The 25274-nt window shown below is 46.2% G+C and overlaps 1 long non-coding RNA gene and 1 pseudogene across 1 annotated transcript in view; one reads left to right on the top strand and one right to left on the bottom strand.

Annotated features, from left to right (window-relative positions):
* LOC125940151 (uncharacterized) overlaps window positions 1-25274 on the bottom strand; it is a 44651-nt gene that overhangs the window by 7900 nt on the left and 11477 nt on the right. The window contains exon 2 of the long non-coding RNA XR_007463387.1: window positions 2378-2548. This is a non-coding gene — a long non-coding RNA (uncharacterized LOC125940151). The remainder of the gene's footprint in view (window positions 1-2377; window positions 2549-25274) is intronic.
* LOC119465476 (U2 spliceosomal RNA) lies at window positions 12112-12286 on the top strand (annotated as a pseudogene).

Below are 25274 nucleotides of genomic sequence, written 5' to 3' on the forward strand. Positions count from 1 at the left end.
CTCCCTGTGATCTCCAATTTCCCCTGTCTTGCGCTAGCTGATTCCAACTTGCGCCTGCAAATTTCCTAACTTCATCACCCCACCTAGTTTCCTGCCGTCCTTGACTGCGCTCCCCTTCTCTTGGTATACATTCTGAAACTCTAATGGTCCATCGGTTATCCATTCTACGCATTACATGGCCTACCCAGCTCCATTTCTTCGGCTTAATGTGAACTAGAATATCGGTTATCCCCGTTTGTTCACTGATCCACACCGCTCTCTTCCTGTCTCTTAACGTTAGGCCTAACATTTTTCGTTCCATCGCTCCTTGTGCGGTCCTTAACATGTTCTTGAGCTTCTTTGTTAACCTCCAAGTTTCTGCCCCATATGTTAGCACCGGTAGAATGCAATGATTGTACACTTTTCTTTTCAACGACTGTGGTAAGCTCCCGGTCAGGATTTGGCAATGCCTGCCGTATGCACTCCAACCCAAATTTATTCTGTAAATTTCTTTCTCATGATCAGGGTCCCCTGTGAGTAATTGACATAGATAAACGTACTCCTTTACAGACTCTAGGGGCGGACTGGAGAGCTTGAGTTGTTGTTTCCTTGCCAGGCTGTTGAACATTATTGTTTGTCTTCTGCATATTAATCGTCCTAAGCTTAACAGGTCTCAATCGTCGACTTTTAGAATGCTCCAAACGGGGTCCTTTCCTTCGAGGGGCTTTCTAAGTCGCACCGCCCCAAATATAGAACCACACTGTCAAAATTGTGGTGTGGATTTCTGTACATTGGCTCACATGCTCTGGCAATGCCCTGCGTTACGCAACGCACCGTTAAACAAAGAAGTGGACTGGAGCAATGCCCTTAAAAGCAGCGTACTCTCGGTTCAACTCCAGGCTGTCCAGAGGGCCTGCGAAATGGGCGGAGGACCACGGTCTTCTTGCCCCTACGTGGACTCGGCCAGCGACTACTACGGACTTCCCACAGGGGGTCCCCACGTAGTTCCTCAGGACCAAATAAAGTTCATGTCTGTCTGCTGTCGCAAAACCTCGCCGAGCTATGACGCCACTACGTTGCCTAGCAACCACCTCGCGGAGCGGCGTGTGCCTCGCCTGCTCTCCGTGCCGTGAACATGTTGCCTTGACATGGGACGTTAAGGAGAGGGAAGGAGAGCACGCTTGAGAGAGGGACAGAGAAAATGAGAGCGAGATAGAGAGAGAAAGAAATTGTTGCAGCGCCAACGAGGCGACGCGCAGAGCTGCTGCAGACGCCGCCCGCGTTGATTAGCCGCGCATGCGCCGAAGCAGTAGTGATGACGTCACTTCGCGTTGCCTAGTAACGGCCAGCGCATGTACGCGCTCGCTTCGCCCAACACAGACACGGCTCCTGCCAGCCTGCCTGCGCTTGTGGCATGCCAGGAACGCTGTCGCTCGCAGGCGCCGACGCGCCCAGGCGAAATGTCGCGAAAGGAAAGGTACCTGCGAAAATGATCGCTCGAGAATACCTTCCCTGCATGCGTAGCTAAGTTAAACCAAGTTAAGACCTAGCAGAAACCAAGTTAATACCTAGCAGCATAGCAGCCAGTAAGACTTGAGGATTGACACTTTCGCTGTGCCTAAGCTTCGCACGACCGAGTGCAAACTTGCCCGTATTTTTTTTATCTCGTTCCTACTCCCGGACGTACTCATCCCTGTACCTGAAAGATCCCCGGCCTGAATACTACACCGAGTCGCAACACAATCTATCTTAAGACGGGTGTGTCGTTGGTGATGATATGCCTCATATGTTGTGATGAGCGGCACGTTGCCAGTGACCCCGGTTGGCGTGGGTTGGTTTTGAACTCGGTTCCCTGAGCCCAACAGCCTGGTACCCATTGGGACATGGACTACATTGTGACCCAAGTTGGCATGAAAAAACATTACACGTGGACAGACCGACATGGGTGAAGTTCCCAAAGAATGCTAGTCGCATTACAAAACGCTAACTTGTTGCCGAAAAGCTATCGGAAGTTGCAGAAAAGGAAATAAATGAAGCTGCCGAAGGACCTTAGTGCCGTAGACACGTGCAAGAGGGCCTATTAAAACGAAAACCTCACTGGTTGTAACGAAAAAGATAAAACTGCTAGCTGCATGACTATACGGCCAAAAACACCAAAAGGAGAGACTGCAAGCAAGAAAACACAGTTTGTCATGTAGGCTTCCGCCGCGAATCCGAAAACAAGGCTTGCATTACCCATTTTTTTTGCGTTGCTTCGGAAACTTTTGTCGTTGTATCACATCTGATAATTTGCGATACATTGTTTAGCTTTGTTCGAAGGCTTGCTAAACTCACTATAGGGTATAGCAAACTGTCAAGCATTATAGTGGGTTTCGAAATAAATGTATCGTAAGCATACCTTCCAGGCGTCCTGGTACTTGCCATATGCCGCTTCATCCGCCCAGTGAGGTATCGTCAGTGCCAGTACTTGAATGAAAACACAAGCTTCTAAGATGGCCAGTGAAATGAAGAAGTTCATCGCAGTTGGCATCGGGAACACGCCGTTAGAAGTAGGAGAGTGAATGGAGACCTTTGCTTCTTCCCTGTCTCCTAATCATTAAACCGCTAACAGATATAGCCCGTAAGCTGGCTCTTTCTTAAATATACATTTTTTTTGCTCAGGATTCTACGTCTCGACGACAACCACGGACAGTCTTGGATGACGTGAGTTTTATGACGAGTACTCTTTGTGTGTCTGCTGCAGTTATTGTGACAAGAAAATAAAAAAAGTGATTGATTGCATGCAACCTTCATAGTTGGGGATAAGGTCATAATTTCCATTCAACATTTTCTTTTCACCAGCGCTCAAATGATTCTTTTGCGACGCTCAAACGTTGTTTTCTTTCGCGGTGCAAGTGCACACTGGTACAACTTCTCTGAAACGCTCTGGAATGGTTTTTGGAAAAAAATATTTGGAGGTACACGAAAGTTCTTCAACTCTTTGCCCATTCTCGTATGACATGCAGTGCGCAATAATGGCTTCCTGACGTTATTGATATTGGAGGACGGTTGACTAACGCGATAGTCTTGCGCTAGCTGATTCCAACTGGAGCTTGAAAATTACCTCATGTCATCACCCCACCTGACTTTCTGCCATCCTGGACTGTGCTTCCCTTCCATTGGCATCCATTCTGTAACTCTAATGGTCCACCGGTTACCTGCCCTAAGCAGTTCATGGCCTGCCCAGCTCGATATCTTTTTACAGCGCAGCTGTCTATGGCTAGTATCCCGGGATTTTTTCGCCGAGTGACGTCGACAAAAAACAGGGGTGGGCCGATCCCGGCGGCAGTGCAGGGCAGAGCAATGACTCGTTCCCCCGTAAGGCAGAGGCTACAAGTAGTGACTCATCGCAAGTAAAAAAGGTGTTTCTGCGTGAGTTTCCACGTAACAGAATTATGCTTTCTCGTATATTCAAATTACGATCCGAGGCTCTCATGTCTGGAGGTTGTGCGTAAGTCGTACGTTACGAATCTTCTGACGCATTTTACTTCGAGAAATTAAATTAGTTCAGTAAGGTCTCTGCGCCACGCGGAGGGCATGCTGACGCGGGGCCCTTGAGGCTGTCGCGGTAAAACAGCCGACCTTTATTTGAAACATTGAGTCTCAGTCTCGAGCCGTCAACCGAGCACACAAGAAAATAATTGACAGTCACTGTAGCATACACTAAAGAGGGTGAAAGCCTGTGCGCTCCAGAGACATTCATCAAATTACTTGACATTGTCGTTCGAATGCGTTGTTACTTCTTATTACTTGCTTTTTCCGACCAAAGGTCGCGAGTTCGAGTGGCCTAATTGACTCTACCTTAATTAACTGTGCCTTAATTAAACGCCACCTAATAACAGCAAAGGTCGTGGGTTCGAGTGCCCGAACTCTATCTAAATTTACGCAAAAACGACGATGACCCGCACACCATCAGCATTGTAGCGTGAGCGTTTGCATACAGACAAGGCACGATGTCGGGTTGGTGTAGTAAGTGAGTTACTACACCGACTCGTCATCTCGGACATTTCTTTGAAGACGTGCAGTGTATGGAATGCTCCGTACTTTGTATATGTTATCGCCCCAGTAGAATTGTGCCGGCATTGTGATTCAGTGTTCATATCGTCTTTTGCTGAAATAAACGTTTTCTAAACGCACGATTTCGCGTTGACGACACGGTTTTCGGTCAAGGACGTCGAAGGTTGACTGAACGATGAGACATATACGGCTTTCTTGCTGCATACCCACTACGGGAGATTGGCCAAAAAGCCGGCGGTTAAACGGGTGGGGCGGGAGGATAAAACTTCTGGGAAAATAACTATTGTGAGGGAACAGTTGAAATTATCCGATGAAACAAACTGATGTTAGATACATTTTTTATAGCGGAGCTTTCTATGTCTCACCGATTCGTCCGTAAGCACCGAAAGCGCACTGCAGGAAAGCCAACATGCACAATGGAACTATCTACGCATCTGCGCACACAGTAGAACAACGGCTGCGCATCTGCACACACAATAGAACAAGGGCTCACGACATACGTATCATAGAACACTACAGTTTACATTCGCGGTTGTAGCGATAAGAACAATGGGAACCCAGACGAACTGTATATATCTGCATTGCATTCCGCGCGTCACGCTATGCATTCCCGGCGTCACCATGAATAGGCCGCGGGTGCAGCGCACGGCGGAAGAAGAGGCTGCATTACGCGAACGATCGTGCCCGTAATGCCGATCCCGTGTATCGGCAACGGCAGAGCCTGTGAGCGTCTTACCTCAGCGATCACAAAGGCAATACTGTGCAAGTGTAGAGTCGTCCGTGAAAGTGTTAGTCTGCGCGGGGAATCAACGGCTACATGATATAAAATAAAGGCTATGCCACTTAACGAAATGAGCCTTCATTCAACTTCGACGTTCAAAAATACAATCCTAAACAAGCAATCAAATCACATATGAATCGCATCGGGTCGCTCAGCGTTACTTGGGTTCTTTGCGTGGTCGTTGGCTTTGGATTCAGTTTGCATGGGAGAAAGTTTAGGGTTCAACCATCCTTCTTTAAGAAATTAACTTTGATTTTTTAAAACCAGTTTAATAGCAGTTTTGTTAATTAATAAATAATAAATCAGTTAATTAACGTAAATTCGAATTTTGTAAAATAATAAATAATAAATCAGTAAATTACCTAGGTATTCTCCTTATGTCGCCAAGGAACTAGAATACGGCCCTGCATACGTTCCTGTCGCTAAAAGCCAATGTAGATGCCCCAAAGGATAGAATGTTTTCAGTGTGTATAGCATTGCATAATTTTCGGAATGGAATTTCGAAGTATTTCTCTGTCTGGATTGCTAATCGGCAGCAGGTTAATAAAAGCCGGCAGATCCCACGCCCTGTGGACATCGATGTTATGCGAAGCAGTGTGCGAGGAGCCTACCAAGTTAAGGAAACGATCATGAGAGCAAAAAATTCAAAGCTTGTGTTACTCATCAGGACCTTCCTTGTTTCTATAATGGCAAAGCAGATCCCTTAGCGAGAGGAAAAACACGCACTGGCGTCATTGCCCACGGCGCGGTATGACGTAGCACCCTGCTGTGACGCACGTGCTTCCGTGAGGGCGCCGAATCCGCACTGGGAAATTACTCTCCGTCGTACGCAGATCGGTTAAGAAAGCTCGCTGAAATTCCTGATAATATTCACGTCCCTCAACGTTCACTGATTCGGTGCTCAATAATATAAAAAGCCCCTCGACTACATTGTCGGAAACTTGGTTATCCATACAGTTCAGCGTTTTCTGTTTAAGGTACATAAAAAAAGCCGGCAGATCCCACGCCCTCCTCTGGGAATCGATGTTATGCGAAGCAGTGCACGGGGAGCGTATACCAAGTTAACGAAACGAACATGAGAGCACCACGACGTAGGCGGCTCTTTCATGGCCTACACGACACGCATGTCATGCCATTTGTGTCATGAGTCCTAATGAGTTCCTTTAGCTACACCTAAGAGACCTTAAAGTGAAAGCCTTAATCATTCTGATGACTATGACTTCTACCCCCATCTTTTAGTGTTTCCTTCAATTAGTACCACATCCAAACCCATTCCATTGGTTTTTTTTTCGCTGAGTCATTCTCATTTTCGCCGAGTCATGCTCATGACTATGACTTCTACCATCATCGCTTAGTGTTTCCTTCACTTAGTACCACATCGGAACCCATTCCATAGGTTTATGAGTGTTCATCTTTTTTTTTTTTGCTGAGCCATTGGCATTTTTAAATGCGAAGCATTTCTTGGCGAACATTTACCACTTTGACAGTATCTATCTAGCCGCCTACGTCTTGGTTCTCTTATGGCCGTTTCGTTAAATTTCTATGGGCCAAAATTTGCATAGTATGAAATAATGTATGACGAATACAAATGATAGGTCGTGACATAAATATCATGACATGCGTGTCATATAGGTCATGAAACAGCCGCATACGTCTTTATGCTCTCATGGTGGTTTCGTTAACTTTGTAGGCAACAAATTGGCATAGTATGATAAGAGTGTATAACAAACATAAATGATTGGTCAATACATGAATATAATGACGTGCGTGTCATGTAGGTCATGAAACAGCTGCTTAAAATGACAATGACACAGCGAAAAAAGATGAACACTCAAAAACCACTGAAATGGGTTCGGACGTAGCTACTAAGGGAAGTAAACACTAATGGATGATCGTAGAAGTCATGGTCATGAGCATGGCTCAGCAAAAATGACAATGACTCGGCGAAAAAAGATTAACACTCAAAAACCACTGGAATGGATTTGGACGTGGGCCTTAAGCGAAGGAAACACTAAAGGATGATGATAGAAGTCATAGTCATAAGCATGACTCAACAAAAAATGCCAATTACTCAGCGAAAAAAGATGAACACTCATAAACCTATGGAATGGGCTTGGATGTGGCACTAAGTGAAGGAAAAAGCTCAAGGTTGGTGGTCAAAGTCATGGTCATGAGCATGACTAAGACTTTCGCCTTAAGGTCTCTTAGGCATAGCTTAAGGGACTCCTGAGGACCCGTGACATGAATGTCATGGCATGGGTGTCATGTAGGTCATGAAACAGCCACCTACGTCTTGGTGCTCTCATGATCGTTTCGTTAACTGGATGATCATTTCGTTAACTTGGTAGGCTCCTCGCACACTGCTTCACATAAAATCGATTCCCACAGGGCGTGGGATATGCCGGCTTTTTGGGGAGTCATGCTTATCACTATGATTTCTACCATCCTCCTTTAGTGTTTCCTTCGCTTAGTGCCCAGGTCCGAACCCATTCCTGTGGTTTTCGAGTGTTCATCTTTTTTCGCTGAGTCATGGTCATTTTTGCTGAGTCATGCTCATGACCATGACTTCTACCATCATCCATTAGTGTTACTTCACTTAGTAGCCACGTCCGAACCCATTTCAGTGGTTTTGAGCGGTAATATTTTTTTATTGCGATAGCAATTATATGGACACTCAAAAGCAGATTTCTGCCGTCGGCGTCGCCGTCGCCGTCGCCGTCGCCGTGAGGTTCCGTATGACGTCAATGGAGATGAAATCGTGGCCGCGCGCCGCCGAACGCTGTATGTGCGAGTGAAAGGGCGCGAGGGACGCGCTCTTTCACGGGGAGTGAACGCACGGCGGAGAACAAACGCGCGTTCTGCGCCGTGCTTCCTTAAGGGCTGCAGAAGTAGGCGTCTCTTTCCTCCTTTACAATCACCATATATGTAGAGCAAACGCGCCTTCTTCCGATGCGCGAGAGGCCGTGGGGGAGGGGGGGGAAGGGGGAGGGAAGGGAGGCGACGTTTAGCTGCGGCACCAAGTGCCTATTTATATCAGAGGCTCCGGCAACAGTCACCAACGCCGCACGCATTTTGAGCGAACGCGGGCAAAATGCCGACGGCGTCGACAACAGTTCGGCGCGTTGCCGGTGCTGCTGCATGTCCAAGTTTATACAGCTGATAAAGCTAATATCATTACTCCGTATATCTCTCTACAAATTTGCTATCGCAATTGATGCTTCACCTTTCAGGTGAAACTGCGACAACTTTTTTCGCTGCGTCATTGTCATTTTAAGCGGCTGTTTCATGACCTACATGACACGTATGTCATTACATTTATGTATTGACCTATCATTTATGTTCGGTATACACTCATATACTATGCCAATTTTGGCACATACAAAGTTAACGAAATAGCCATAAGAGCACCAAGACGTAGGCGGCTGTTTCATGACCTACATGACACGCATGTCATGACATTTATGTGATGACCTATCATTTGTATTCGTCATACACTATTTCATACTATGTCAATTTTGGCACATACAAAGTTAACGAAACAGCCATAAGAGCACCAAGACGTAGGCGGCTACATAGATACTGTCACAGTGGTAAATGTTCTCCAAAAAATGCTTCGCATTTAATAATAGTTACCGCAGTGCCTACTTTTCACGAGAAGCTTGTATCGCCTCACAAGTGTCAGTGTCGTTGTAGGTTGACCGCAAAAAACCCGTCTCGCGCTGGTGACGGGGTGGCGCTAACTAGCCACACAGGCTAATGGTCCAAATACTTTTGTAACCATGATTTGTATTAAGTTGACTGAATAAAGTGAAACTGAAACTGAAAGACGTGAGGCGCGCGCCCGTAACACGTGACGGGAGCACCCAATCAGGAGCGAGCGTGCGCCGGGAGAAAGCCAAGGGAAGGAAAGGGCCTCGCGCGCGTTGCGTCGGGTCTCCTTTTCAGTGAACGCTCGGCAAACGGATGGGAAGGCTTCGCGTTGTTCGGTAGGCGGCGGAACAGGCCGCTTTCGATGACTGACTGACAGACAGACAGACGGACGGACGGGCGGACGGACGGACGACCTGTCTCACATGATTATGAGACACGTCGTAGTGGCGCGACTCCGGATTAATTTGGATGTGGTGGTTTTGTCACATAAAATCTCATAATTTAATTTCATTTTAAACATTTTCTTGCAATAGTTTAGTGCAAGTGCATGTGTGCAAAGCGCAGTTGAACATGGCTCTAGATGACATTTTGTTTGAGCGTAAGTTAAAATGAAAGGTTAGATACGGCTGACTTGATTTTGTTGCGCTGACTGTTCCCTTTCTCGAAGACGCAGAGAATATATTGGCAAACCTCAGAGCCGCCTAATTCATTTAGTATAATAGCGCTTCAACGAACAGTTTCTCAAAACGTGTATGTATAGTGACGTCCAAACACGAGAAGTAGTTACGTAGGAGAAGGACACCGGAAGGAAGGAAAATGTTGACAGGCAATTTAGCATATGCTAAAGAGGACGAAGGCGAAAGCATGTGCACTCGCGATACATCAAAATAAATTAATGTGACATTCTCATTCGATTGCGTTGATACTTCCTATTACTTGCTTTCTGTTTACTTGTTTTTTTTGTTGTAGTTAGTTCATCCTCCCAAGACTTACTTTCCATCACGCGACACAGCGCGTTCAGTAGGATGAGATGGATTGAAGCGCGCCGTGTTTTATACGAGGCACCACGTCATCGCACGGTTTTTTTTTCATGACGCGCCTAACCGGATGTACACGTAGACACCGTATGATTGGTCGCGGTAGACATGGTAGACGCATAATTCACATTTGATTCACTTTTTTACTGCGATAGCCATTATATGGACACTTCAAGCGGATTTCTGCCGTCGCCGTCGTCGCCACCGTGAGGTTCTGTGTAAAGTCCAAGGGCGATAAAATCGTTGCCGCGCGCCGTATGTGCGAGTGAAAGCGCGCGGGGGACGCATGTTTTCACGGAGAGCGAACGCACGGCGGAGAGCAAACGCCACTTCCGTCGCGCGAAAGCCATGGGGGTATGGGAGGGGGGGGGGGGCGATGCTGTGGTGCGGCACCAAATGCGTGTCTAGCAGCCGGGCGCAAGGGGAACTGGCGACTCAATCTCCCTCGCGAAAAGAGGAAAGCGGGAAGGCAGCGCGGGAGGGAGGGGGGAGGGGCAGCTCCTACTCTGCCAACAACTGCGCACTTGTACATTGCGTCGGTGCGGGCTGTCGCGCGCACCGTATTTTGAAAGCGATCTCCAGACGGCTCTGACCTTTTTGTACGCTGTGCTTTCGCCGCTCAGTTTCCGTTGAAGCGGTAGTCCGCACGAACCTTCGCTCGCTGCAGTGGCCGCGCTTGCGCACGTCAGCGCTTTGACAGTGTTTGTCTGCGGTCATCGAGTGTGATCTATCGATGTTTAATTGTGCGCGCTTACATCACGCTTGTTAATTCAGTTAGCAAGCTAATGTGTCCAAGTTTATGCAGCCGATAAAACTACCATCCCTACTCCGTATAGCTCTCTACTAATTTGCTATCGCAATTGATGCTTCGCCTTTCGGGCGAAACTGCGCCATTTTTTCACCTTAGATTTGCGTGATTTCCCATTTCATTCACCTTACTTCACTTCATTCACCTTTTGATTCCCGTAATATACCTTAGAGTGACATTTACCACTTACAGCACTTAATTCACATTTAAACGCATCACCTTTAATCACTTATCATGGAATTAACTGCATTAGTTCGCCTAAATCACCTTTTGATTCATTTAATTTACATGAGAGTTTATTTATTTATTTACTTATTTATTTATTCAATATACACATAAGGGCCTTCATGCGAGGGTATTACATAGGCGGGCGGGGCGGAGAGACCCAAACTCTTGTATAAGAAATACAGCACTAGCGCTCCAAATACAACTAATAATACATTGTTTACAGCAGAAATATGAACTAAAACTCAAACATGAAATATAAACATAACACATTAAAAAAACACGAAATAGCTGTGTCAACAATGGGGTTTATGCATGAATTATTACAATCACAAGGCAGTTGATACACAGTATGCTGATATGCACATAACATCAGAATAAGTAATAACTATTCGGCTAGCTCTAACCATTGTTTCATTCTGCAACAAAGCTTAGAAAGCTTGTAGGTGAACTTCAGTAGCTATGCTACTGAAGTTCACCTACAATGGTAGTTTATGGTAGGTTATTTATTCTATAAGTTATTGATGGTAGGTTTTTCCATTCTACAAAGTTGTATTAACCTGCGAGGAATAGATGATCTTGCGTAGAGAGATGACTGTCATGTTATGCGCTTTATATTGTTCTCGTGGTCCCGGCGCGGGAAGACGGCAGGGAATGGCGAAAAGAAGTCATCGTGAAGCGTGGAATGATGGTACAGTTTATGAATTAAGGTTAGGCGAGCGAAGTGGCGTCGACGTGATGGTGGTTCCAACTCGGCACGTTGTTTTAATGCTGCGGCGCTGGTGAAGCGTGAATAGTCTGAATAGATGAAGCGAACAGCGCGGTTTTGCAGGGATTCAATGTTGATGACGTATGCCTGATCGGAATTCCATATGGCGGAAGCATAGCCAATTTTTGGCCCGATCAGCGTGATATAAGCAAGTTCCTTTAAATGTGAAGGTACGTGCTTGAAGTTACGTTTAAGAGGACAGAATTCTCGCTTAGCTGATGCTAAGACGGTGTTAATATGGTAATGGCAAGGTAAATTCGACTGAAGATGAAGGTCAATGTACTTGTAAGTTGGCATAATTTATACGCTAGCATTATTGAGAAAGTAGGCTGTAGGAAGTCGAGTGGAATGGTTGCTAAATGACATTAGCTTTGTTTTAGACGCATTTAGAGACACTAACCACGAGGTACACCATGTAGGGAGTCACCGCATCAAGATCCGTTTGTAATGAAAGGCGGTCAGTATCACTAGTAACGTTGTGATATATAACACAATTATCTCCGAATAATGTAATTCGAGGTGAGACACATTTGGGAAGATCATAATAACAAATTAAGAAAAGTAGGGGACCAAGTACGCTGCCCTGGGGGTCTCCAGATGTTAAGGGAACAGAAGAAGAGTTACAGCCATTAGCACAGGTGAATTGTCTGTTGGAGAGGAACTCTTTAACCCATGCAATCCATACAGTCAGATAAGAACTGAGGAGCCTACGTAGAGCATGACGTCAGGAGACAGAAGACACTCAGATTGGTAGGCACTTGTTTGAATACGCTTGATGGCGTACACGTGTATGGTGCTAACGTAGACATGACCGACGAGGGTCAAAGTGTAGTATTCTTATCAGCTTAATACCTGTTACGGGTTGTATTTGGACTCGAGATATTAAACTTATTTTTCCAAGTTGGCGGAGTGCTTGAAGCCTGCTTCACCTCCACCACGGGTCGGCCCGGTATTGCACAATCTTCGGGAATCTTGTTGTACGGACATCGATCCACTGGAGACTAGCCATATACAGCTTTGCTGTAAAAATATTGAAATATTTTGCTTCGGCGACAGGTTGCTGAGTGACGTTTACTTGAGCGAGGCTTCTTGCATGGGAGTGCATGTAGGCTTGCAGCCGCGCGCCCATCGCCCTCTTGCCTCTCTTGGAAAATTTACTGTCACCGACACCTTTTCGGTCAACACCAGATTCATTAAAAATAATTAAACGTACTTTTAATGCGATTATTATTCTTATAGAACCTGCACAAGAACGTCGTACAATCACGTTTGGATCAGGCGTGAGTTGCAGTGACCCAAGTTGACTAATTGGGCCACGCACATTCGCAGTGACTCAAGTTGCCTATTAGCTTGGGGCCACTATGTATGTGCTGACTGCTGTCTTGCCAAATAGACAACATGGACGATTTGATTTGTGCCCAAATAGACAACTTGCTGTTGACTACTGTCTGGCTAATCGGGACCACTGGGTATACGCACGTACGTACATACCACAAGCTAAGTCCGTATATAGAACCATTAGAGATAGTATGCGAACATCTCATTAACACTCTGCAATTTCATATATCACAACTGTCTCGTACTCTTTACTTTCATCGTCATCATCATAATCACAATCATTATCATAATATATTAATCTTAAAATATAAATCAGCCATCACCAATTACAAATCCATCAAAGGAAAGATTGGTAATCACGTTAAAGTCGCCAATCCTCTTCAAAGGGTGTATCCGCCACCAATGTTTTTTTTGCTGATTCGGAGCGCAAACTACTGGGACACAAGCTAAGGCTCGAGAAAGACAGGAAACAGCGATCCTGTCTACGCAGCGCTACTGGGCATGACGCTTGTGCCCCAGTAGTTGGCGCTCCCATGCTTCCTTATACCAACTCGCCCATTTTTCGCTTTTGGTCAATTTTTTTCTTTCAGTACTTTAAACAGAAATCGCTGAACTGTATGGATAACCAAATTTCCGACAATTTGGTCGAGGGGCTTTTTTTTTATTAATGAGCACCGAATCAGTGAACGTTGAGGGACGTGGAATCCATCAGGAATTTCAGCGAGCTTTCTTAACAACCGATCTGCTTACGAAGGAGAGTAATTTCCCTCCCGCAAACACGTGTGTCACAGCAGGGTGCTACGTGATACGGCGCCGTGAGCGATGACGTCTGTGCGTGTTCTTGCTGTCGCTAAGGGATCTGCTCTGCCACATAGAAGCAAGGGAGGCCCTGATGAGTAACACAAGCTGTGAATTTTTCCCCTCGCAGTGGTTGAATGTCACGGCGCGTATTGCAAAAGTGAACATTTGTGAACAGTTCTACACAAAGGTTGGGCTGTCGAGGTGGGCAAAAGCGTCAGTCAAGCACTGCCAGTTTGTCATGTACTGAGGGCATTCACATGGCACGTTCTTTATAGATTCATGTACGTACATCACACAGCTGAATTCTTTGATATACCGATATGAGTTTATTCTCAATAATTGATTATTTTCCTTCCTTTTACGGAAGTGTCCTGGCCAATACGCTCCTAGAAACATCTGTCCTACTGGCCTACAGGGCCGATCAGCCCGCTGTTTTAAAGCCACGCGGGAGCCACCCTTCTATAAGAACAGGATCGGCCTTCACTTCAGCGTGGGAGTTTTAGGTCGACCGTGCACATGATCCAATGAATTGGGGAATGTAGAGCACTTCATCTGATCTTTCACGCGCTTCTGTTCTGAAAGGAAAGGGCTTCTCGACAGCACCAGAACGCGTGTAACATGAGCGCGTGTAACATTAGATAGTTTTGCAAGAACGGCCAGAGTAAATGATAGACGTTAAGGGATGTATTGCAATTGGTGCAATAAGACTTGTCGTAGAGCTCAGACATGTAGTGGTGTAGTCTGTATTGCGTGGGGTATGCGTCTGTTTGTAGCATTCTGAGAGTAACCGCTTGAGCTCGAGTGAGCATGCGGTGTGGCGTGCTAAACTCTCTACGTTGTAGGTAGTAGTGTTTAGTGATATCATTGTATGTAGTGGGGGCGTCCTTGTTCTCCGAGTGGTCGGGTGAAGCCGCGCGGTCTGTAAGCGCGCGCGCAGCCTCGTGTGCCACCTCGTTAAGGTTGGGGACGTCGCCGATCTTTGGTCCTAAGTGTGCCGGGAACCAGTATATGACGTGGTGCTTAATCTCTTTCTTTCTGACAATTCTTAGAGCCTGTGCGCAGACCGTGCTCTTTTGAAAAGCTTAAATAGCGGCTATGGAGTCGCTGTAGATGTGAGAAATATTGTCATTGGTCAGCGCAACGGCGATCGCAACCTGTTCAGCCTGTTCAGGCTTCCTTGGATTACCGTGGCTGCATGTCTTGTTGATCCGCGGCCGTCCACCACCGCCACTGCGAAAGCTTTGTTTCCCGCGTATGCCGGCCGCGTCCACAAAAGCTGAGCGTTCGCGGTTTGCCAAGGCTTAGTTAAGGAGGAATTGTCCTCTCGCTTGTCGTCTGCCCCTGTTGTTTTCGGGGTGTACATTTCTGGGTAAAGGTCGGACCGTGATCTTAGCGCGGATGTCCCGTGGGAGGTCCGCAAAGTCTTTTTCTGTGTTTCCTTGAGCAAAGCCTAGCTTCGCTAGGATCGTGCGCCCCGGAGGCGTCGTCGAAAGCCTAGCAAGCTGGGCGCGCTGCTTAGCCTCGGCAATTTCTTCCAGGGTGTTGTGCATGCCCAGGTGCCTCAGTTGTGCATGCCCAGGGGCCCAGGTGCTGGTCGGAATGCCGAGGGCTTGCTTGTTGACCTTTCTGATTTGCGCATTGACTCTGTCCCTTTCGGATCTTGACCAATTAAGCATTGCCACGACGTATGCGAAGTGACAGGTGACGAACGCGTGTATGAGTTGGACGAGATTATGTTCCTTGAGGCCCCTGAGTCTATTGGCAATTCTTCTGATGAGTCCGATAGCGTTGTTGGTCTTGGTGACGAGCTTCTGAACCGTAGAGGCATTGACGTCTTTAGTCTCAACTATCACACCCAAGACTCTGATTTTGTCGACGCACGGGATGGCGTGTCCCGAATTGGTTCGTACGGCAATTTCCTGATTGTAATCGAAGTCTGTTGAATATGGTCTTCGGCCCTTTTGCATGCCACTCTCGAGCAGCCAGGAAAACGAGGCCGAGGCACCCGGTTCCCCGTACACTGGAGTGGACAACCCCGACCTCGACGAACCCTTCACCCTGGAAGAAATCAGGACCGTCCTTCAAAACCTGAACGACACATCGGCCCCAGGTCCCGACCCGCGGGAGTCGGAAGGCGTGACGTCACGACAACCTCGTCGTATAGCCAGCCAGCCGGCCGCGGTCATTCGAAGCGCGCCGACGCCGCCTTTGCGAGCATGGATTCGAGTTATGGTGCGTCTACCCGCGATGAGTACACGTCTGAAGACGAGGACCATTCTCACTTGGCAAGAAAAAAGTACCGCTTTCGGTTACGAGCCTTCCCCGTCAAGCAACGAAGAAGAGTAGGCGGCCGTGGAAATGCCGGTCAGGTTTTCGCGAACCGTAGCGCGAAGATTTCGCTCTGCACCAGACACTTAAGTATAAACCGCATGCACGCGATCTTGCGCGCGACAGCGACAAGCGACGCGATGGAGATGGCTGTCGTGTTCGCTCGTCGCCTACAAGTCGTACCGCATGCGAGCGACGAGGCGAGCGACGTCTCCCGGTGTTGCCGGTATGACGGCAGCAAATACTCGCGGAAACTGGCGTGACGCGTGCTTTATTAATTTAAGTTGATGCTGTTTTAGTGTAAAGAGCAGCATAAATATTTCTAAAGGTCTTGCACTACGTTATTATCCTTGCACGTATCAAAATCTAGTCGTTTTCTCGTTCCGTGCGACAATCGGTAGTACTTGACTGATGTATATCCAGTTCCGGCTTCGCGCTATTGGCTGGTCGCTCACAGCACTTCCGGGTGACGAGCGACGAATTCTAGATTTACAGAACCGAGCTATCGAGGGACAAGAACGAGCGATCTGTTCGCGCGACGGCCCGTTTCGTCGCTCGAAGCCGTTGCTCGTCGCCGTCGCGCACAAAATCGATCTCATGCGGTTTGGGTATTATGCAAGAATTATTGGTCATTTCCTGGTGTAAATTTTCGGCAGCGGACGTAATCGTGTTGTTGCCGAAGATCTACACCAGCAGCGAAGTACAATACACTTGGCTACTGCAATATTAGCTGTTTTTGTCTGTTTGAGCTCTGCGCCACCAGGCGGCAGCACCATACAGGGCGCTCACGTTTACGGTTCTGCCCGAGCGCCCAACGCCCGCGGTTTGCCCGATTACCGGACAAGCTAAAGCTCTATAATAGGCAGGTATCCAAAGTTTACGCACCTTCTCGTCTCTGGGAAACGTGTGCGACGGCGTGTCACGACCGACGATGCTGTTATAACAGTCTGGGCATTTCCTTAATACGCGTCAACACCGAGCGACGATCGCGGGAAGCCTCATGTAAGACGCACCACCTACGTGGAGCGCCGACGGTGATCGTGTTTCAGACGGACCACGCGCGAAGATCGCCGAAAGGGGTTACACGCTGCAAGGGACCGACACCCCTGGAAACACTGCGACAGCTGTGGCCGACCCTGGTCGCGGGTGGGTGTTATGACGTCAAATTTCAGCTTCTGCCGGCGGCCGCTTGGAGGCAAGGTGCAACAGAAAATCGCAAAAAAAAGTTGTTTCTTGTTCTTGTTTCAAAGCAGCTTGTTGCATTCGTCATTTTCAACAGTTTAACTTTTGTTCGGACGCAAAAGACCACCCGCCAACTTTTGTGTCCGTATCCCTTTAATGCTAACGCATTAAAAAGCGAAACCGCTTGACGAGGTTTGCTACCTCTTCACTGGATGCAGCGACAGCTGATCATTATATTTTTCCTAGTCAGTAACAAAGGTAATATAATTGAACATAATTGCTTGAATACAGCTCGCCCGCATGCTGGTCCGTGTAATACCATGTATATTTAGGTTTTACTGGGAAAAGGAAGAAAAACGGTAAGATGACATCTTTTACGAACGATAGCTGCACGCTACAAGTCAGGTCATGTCAGGTTTATTTACAAGATCTACAGAGTAGTGTTGAAGGCCACCTTCGAAAGAAAGCTGCGAGAGTACAGCTTTCTTTTTTTTGTGTGTGCACTTTATCAGGGGAACAGGAATGGATACTATCGACCCGTGTGGCCGTACGCTACATCAGGCGGATGCATGGGTAAAAGTAAGTTGCTTGCTTATGTCACATCCAAATCATCTACATGACACGCACCTCACACAGCTGTCATTCGCTCACACGTGGAGTCACAGTTCTCCTCCGATAAACGTATGCCATCGACGATACATGGAGAGAGCTCATAACAGAAGCCCGTAAATGATAGGACAACCTATACGTACGACGTAACGTGTACAATGCAATTATTAAGCAAGGAATTAAAAATTTAATTTGGATCACATCATGAAAAAGGGCCCATACTAGCAAATCACGGGGTATCAACTTCTGCACTAACAGCCAAAGTCTACAAAGCGTATGAAGCATTTGGGTTAGCGGAGCGGACCGACGTTAGATGTTCAGTGAACTTTTCGTTGCGGCATTGTTACTTTTTATTGTAATTGAACGTCGGTTTGAAGCAATGACTATATTTATTTGTTTATTTTGAATAAATAAGTAAATAAATATAGTTATTGTTTCATTTACTTATGTTTATAATTTTATTTCGTATGAATGTATTATTACTATTATTTTTGCTGTAGAGTATAAGAGGAATGACGCAGTTGTGCTATCCACCTCAATGACTTCACAGCAACGCACATGTAGCAGAATAGAACAGGCATCGACTTCAACTTGGAGTTACAAGCTGTAATGCTAATAATTTTATGAAACCAATGAGCACATTTTACGTGACCTACCATCTGATTCCTCTTTTTCAGATGCCGACATAGGCAATGATAGAGACAGAGAGAGATAAAAAAACGTACAATTTAACTAGCTTCTTGATGCTTCAAACATAAACAAAATTACAATTTAAATTGGCTTTTAATACCTGGTGGCTCCAAAATGTCGCGTTTTTCCAGCCAATTTCTCGCACTGCGCAGCTTTTCTCCAATATACCATTACTTCGCAATGTACATACCATGCCATGTAACACAAGGCTTTGGTGGTTCATGAGTTCGAAACATAGTGGCGATGGTGGCGAAGCTTCAATTTTTTTATTCACCATATGGTGAGGTTGAAGCTGAATGTGAGGGCGTACAAAGCAAATCTAGTTTTCAGCTGTAAAAAGCTTAGCGACGGATTAACAACGCGTAAAAAAGCGTCGATTCAAAAATGGATAAAGCAGCGCCTAGCTGTCCCATTTATCTGTGTATCCTTTTAGTTGCCTTCTGTTCGTACTAACATTTAGTTGTTTACTGTCTTGCACCCCACGTCCGAGCAACGTACATATTTTCATTCGGAAACACGCACTTTTGCAAAATTTTGCAATTATTGGATCTCTTCGCGGGCGGTTCTGTGTTTCTTTTGTTATGCCTGTAACCATGACATTGCTTTTTGGCCTAGTCTTATACAAAATCTTGGGCTGCTCACTTGAGCCTCTCCGATTTTCGAAGGACAATTAATGTGCGCGGACATTACGGCAGCCCGTGAGGATTGTGAAGATCTTTAAAGCGGTGAGTGTCGAACTGTACATCTACAGTGAAGAGTGATTCTGTTCGGGTGAGCCATGCGCATACCTAAACTGTCGCACTGTTTCTTGGAGTTACGCGGTACCATTGCAGCCAATCCAGTCGGCAATTCACCAGTCCATCATGGCGGCTGTTGTTACTACTATTGGCTACTATTGTCCGATGAAAACCGCTTCTTGATCTTCAGGAGTTCATTTTATACTTCTCTTGTACCACTAGCCTAACGGTAGTGAAAAATTAAATTGTGGTGTTTAACGTCCTGAGAGTACTCAGCGGGTTATGAGGGACGCCGTAGTGGAGGATTCCGGGTTAATTTTGACTGCCTGGGGCATTTTAGCGTGCACCCAATGAACGGGACACGAATGTTGTTGCGTTCCGCCTCCATCAGAATGCGGTCGCAGCGGCTGGGATTGAACCAGTGACCAAGTGCTAAGCAGGACAACGCCATCGCTTCTCAGCTACCGTGGCGGTGAACTAGTCAGCCTCAAAGCTGACTAGTGCACTTCTAGTCCAAGCTAGTCAAGCTCACTAGCTGACTAAAGCCTGCCCTAGTCCACCGCCTTATTTGCACGTGTGCTGTATAATGCGGTCCCCTTTCTACAATGCTAGTTTTAACGTTTCTTTGCGAACACACGCGGAATTAGTTGACCGCGCATGGTGACCGTAGCTGCAGCTGCTTTCCTGACGAGTAGTTGGCACACGTCGTATCATTCATATAACAAATATGATTATACAAAGCAATCTGTACTACCCTTACATAGGTGTTGGTGGCCGCCTCTGCAATATAACAGAAACAGTACCTATATGCATTCTCTACAATAATTATACGCCTTCAACGACCTAATTCTCTCTAATAAAGCGAAGCTTTCTCCAAATTCTTTACTGGGGTCTGCTCGCTCGATTTCTCGCCGAGTGAGCCGATCCAGAAGATTGGGTAATAGTAAAACTGGGTGGCTCCCGCGGATGGTGCGCTTAAAACTGTTTCAATCCAGGAGACAGAGTAGTCCACAGGGAACATTAAGTGCGTTATAGCATTTAATTAAACGCATCGGATCTCTTCGTGGGCGGCTGTGTGCTTCTGCTGTTATGCTTGTAACCATGACATCTCTTTTTGGCCTACTCTTATACAAAATATTGGGGTACTCACTTGTCTTTGTAGTTTCCCTTTGTTGCGATTTCGTTTTGACTTGCACGTGTGAGATAAATGGGATAAGCCGCATAAGCTGCGTTTCGAAATGAAACTTGGTTTGAAGACAACGTTTGTTTTGTCCCTTTATTGTGTTAGCCTGCGTTATTCCTTGCGCCGTTCATTTATCACCATGCAATTCTGCCAACCACGTCAAATTTCCGCACTTGTCAGCGTAAAATGTATGTGAAATGTAGAAAACTATGCATGTGTGGGAACATATCTATAAGGTGTACCCGTTTGTGCGAATGGCCGTTTCCGTCTGCCTCTTGTAGCCTTGGCTTCACTTCCTCGGTGCTTTTCGGCGTTTCAGGACACTCTTGCACGTGTTGTCGTAAACGTTGTACAGGACATTCTTTGGGCACAGCAGACGAAACATGAAGAGGCAGCATGCAGGGACTTTGTCAATGCTGCCCTCGATGACCCAAAGCTCACATCCTGAAAACGGTGGGATGAAAGCGGGTGCATTACACTTGGGGCTCCGTGAGCAATATTGTGAGATTTAAACGTTTCTATAATAGAGTTTAATATTCATCGACACTAGTCAGCGGTACCTAAATGTCTGAATGGAGAATTGCCTCCTGACAATCTCTGATTTTGCCTTCTTTTTTCTGGTGGCAGTGAAAAATAGAATTTGAAGAACAAATACTGTTCACAAAAAGTACTCCAGGGAAAATGTATATGTAAGTTATTTTGCTTGAGAGTGTATTATCTTGGACAAAAGCTTACGAACCGCGGATGCGGCGATATTAAGTGCAGATTGCTGCTCGGTATATCTGCAGGCTACCGTAGAGTGAGGTGCATCCCACAGGATGCGCCTCACTATAGCCGATAGCAAGCACCGGCTATATATGTATATATATGTTCATATTCCTAACGTCAGTGTTCCAAGCACTGTTATCTTATGACTGAAAATATGTGTTCCATGTACCATTAAGTAGTATGGCTGTAGTAGAGAAGTACACAAAATGCTGTATAATAGAAGTCTCTTCTGTTCAAGTCCACTATGTTTTATTGACCTCGGTCCGCTTATGCCGTTCTCAAGCGACTTGATTATTGATCCCATAGTTCGCTACAGATATTCGTGTTCTTAAGAAATTAGTATACGATAATCTCGTGTAATATATGTTATCACTTTTCAATGCCCATTGATTATTTAACAATGTTTTCCTGGTTAGGGTAACAAATGTTGTAACTACCCCTTGCTATAATAACCCGCGGCATCCAGCACTGGCAACCGAGTCAATGATGAACGTGGCCATGTTGGTGCTTCTAAATAGTTCTGGAATTGGAACCCAGATTTTTCTGATAGAGAGCCCTTGTGCTTTGCTTTCTCTTAGATTCTGCTACCTCTTATTTCAAATTGCCGTTGCATACATCGTCATTCAAATGTTGACTGCATATACTGTCAGGTATTGCTTCGAAATTCTCGAAACAACACAATGCCAGACCGATTTTAGCAGCAGTGGGCTAATCCCTGTTTTCCATTAGAAAGCTATAACCTCAGTCGTGATGTCAGGGGTGGACCAAGGGCAGCATGAAGGGTGGGGTCTTCACCAAAACAAATAGCGAATGAGAGGGGAGGGTTGGAAGGGGTGTACTGCTGTTGATGATAGTAAACTGTATTTTCAATATAGCACTCTAAGACCCGCCTCAGAAGAAGCTTAATTGTGTCAATGCACGAGTTTTCTACGAAACATGTGTCAAGAAAGTCACGTGTCAAGAAAGTGCTGCAGGTATATGGAGTGCACGAAGTGGAATCTGTATGCAGAAAACAGGGGACGTAATTATCGGACGATCACTTTCGGCTATACCATCGCCTTCGCGTGACGCAGTGCTCAACAAGCCAATCGGCTCATCCAATTTTGCTCAACCAGCCAATCAGCGTGCGCTTGATGGCCGAGGCGATAGTATTGCCGAAAGGGTTTTTCCCGGAATACTTCCTCAAGTTGGTGCGCCGGCCCATGAGAGGTGAAGAGGCAGCATTTGCGCGCTTCCATAGCACGTGAAGTCTATGTCTTTTAGAAATTCTAGCACCTTGGAAACGAAGCTGGCCTTTGGACATAGAGCCAAGTTGAAAGAAGGTTTCTGTATTTCCCACTGAGGAAACTCACTAGCTCCTGTTAGAGTTTCCCATGGCGGAGTGAGTAAGCTTACGCACCCAATCTTGTACCCTGGTACGGAACGCTCAGGAGATTGCAGGTAGCACCATTGGAGAACATGACAAGTTCAACAAGTATCCTGTTACCTGTGATTAGTAAAAATAGCCACTATTAGGAGGGAAATAATTTACTATTAGAAGTGCATGTTAGAATAAATAGGCATATTACTGCAATAATAATGCGAAAATCAATCATTCAATCAATCACTAAATAAATAAATAAATAAATAAATCTTCCCCTTTGCAATCGACATCAACAATATGGGAATTTACCATGTCCAACTACTACTCTTCTGAGTCTAAAATGCTTCGAAGGTAACTTGTGATTACGGGTGTGCCTACAAGGAAAATTTTTAAACGAGGTAAATAAAGTACTGCACAAAAGGTCAATTCAGATATTTTAGTGAATAGCTGCATATTAATTTATACAAGTGAAAAAAAAAGAATGCGCAATTCAGTCGTGATACAGAAAGCCGAAATCTGTTTTACGTCTGTACCACGTTCAGTGCAGTTTGCAAGAGCAAGTGGTTAGTGGGCGAATATACGGCTGCTTGTAATTGAAACCTTATCGCAATTTGTGTGATTGCCGTCGAGATAATATCTCAAGAAAGGAGAACCGTGTTTGTAAAAGGACGTATTAACCCTGTAACTACGAGACAGTAGCTCAGCTCGTCAAGCGCAAACTTAAAAAAAAGAAAGAAAAAGACCAATTGGTCCCGCTGTTCTTGTTATGCTTTTCGCGCAGGCCTAAAGACAATTTGGGTTCTTGCGTTGCTCCGCTCTTTTTCCAGATGACGCTCATGTATATCGAGCTTGTCGTAAGGAACATAAAATGGCAAACGTAGCTGTTGAAGGGTGAAGTTGGGAGCATAGACACACTTGTGCGCAGTGAAGCCCATCTTTGTTACAGTGTCAAAATTTGTTTTCTAGTACCTTCCAAACATACATTTTTTGCATGATCTTTCTTTTTACGATCATCAAAATTGTTTGCATGTTACGCTGGGAACATAGTCTTTTGTGTGCAGTGAAGCCCACCTTTGCTACAGTTCTTCCCAGTAAAATTCCCGTTTGTAACAGTAATTTTTCGCATGGTATCACTTTAGGTAATCCTCGGAATAATATGCATGCAAAAAGAAGACCCGCCTTTATGGCAAGTTCTTTTTCTTTCTTTTTTTGCCGTCCTCAAAGGGTTAAAATGACTAAAACGTAATATACGCGAATGCGCTTTTCTTGTATTGCGCGCACACGACGAAAAGCATGCCTGCGCGGCACACGCAGCACAGTCACAGCGTAAGCTGGTGGAGCGGCCCAAGAGTAGCTCCAATTTGGGCACCACGCACAACAGGGTCTTCGCGGCAGTCTGTTCGCCTCGTTTTGACGAGAATGATCTGAACTGTCCGCCCGGCGTCGACGGCGAGCTTCGCCTTGTAATGCTCTCTGCACAGCAGTCTGCTGAGCCCGATCAAGCCTTACAACTGCAACTCACATGTCGGGCGCGCCGCGTTTGCAGGCACCTTAACTAGATGGCGCCACCATACTGGCGGAGGCTCGGCAGCTCGGGAGCGCGTTGATTGCGCGCCTCGTCTGAATCGCATCTCGTCGTCTGCGCCTGCACACGCTGCGTTTGCAGGCACCTTACCTAGATGGCGCCGCCATACTGGCGGAGGCTCGGTTCGTCTGCCCCTGGGCGCTTGCATTATAGGGTATTTTCCGCCGCCCGAGAGCAAGCGCTTGCGTGGCTCAGTGGTAGAGTGTCCGGCTCCCACGGAGCGGGCGTGGGTCGGTCCCGGCGGGAAACGCGTACCTTTTCCGCATTTACGGCGATAGCGGTTACGACCCAACGCCGGCGGCCTCATCGCGAACCGAAACGGATATTGGAATGAGCCCATAACAGCTCACGCTGTAAAAAGCTACACATATTCACTCAGGCCCACACTTGTAAGAAAGTGATAATCTAGCAATTAGGTTGCGGCTATGTCGGAGCTTTGCCGGCTGCTTAGTGGTAACCGTACCCTTTTGAAGCAGCCAGCAGGCAGCCAGCACTGGAAAATTGCTATTGCCCCACCCAGATAAGCTGAAATGTATTGATCACGCATATTACACGAAAAAGAATATTCGAAGAAAACAAGAATCAACTATGTTTTTTTTTCTCGAATAGACCGCTTTGGTTCGAACTGGAAAGGTTCTGTTCTTTATTCACAATTTGATTATTCACCGCGCATACGAGGGGCATGCCACTATAGGACGTGTACAGAATACATCAAGCAATTGCATTAGGTTTACTAAAAGACTCGTATTTACGATGCTTAAAATCCTAAAATAATTAGGTGTACTATAAAGAGAATGCGTACAGCTGGTAATAAAGCCAGTATAGCTGAAACATTTCCACGCTATTGAGAGAACCCGCCGTGGTTGCTTAGTGGCTGTGGTGTTGGGCTGCTAAGCACGAAGTCGCGGGACTAAACCCCGGCCACGGCGGCCGCAATTGTATGCGGGCGAAATGCAGAAAGCACCCGTGTACTAACATTTAGGCGCACGTTAAAGAACCACAGGTGGTCAAAATTATTCCGGAGTCCCCCGCTACGGCGTGTCTCATAATGAGATCGTACTTTTGACACGTACAACCCCATAATTTATTTAATTAACTTTATATAATGTTCAATAGCCTGGCAAGGGAACAAGAATTCAGGATCGCCAGTCAGCCTCTAGAATCTGTAAATGAATATGTTTATCTAGGTCAATTACTCACAGGGGACCCTGATCATGAGAAAGAAATTTACAGAAGAATAAAATTAGGTTGGAGTGCATACGGCAGGCATTGCCAAATCCTGACTGGGAGCTTACCACTGTCGTTGAAAAGAAAAGTGTACAATCATTGCATTCTACCGGTGCTAACATACGGGGCAGAAACTTGGAGGTTAACAAAGAAGCTC

Source organism: Dermacentor silvarum, chromosome 9 (assembly GCF_013339745.2).
Source record: "Dermacentor silvarum isolate Dsil-2018 chromosome 9, BIME_Dsil_1.4, whole genome shotgun sequence".
Taxonomy (NCBI): domain Eukaryota; kingdom Metazoa; phylum Arthropoda; class Arachnida; order Ixodida; family Ixodidae; genus Dermacentor; species Dermacentor silvarum.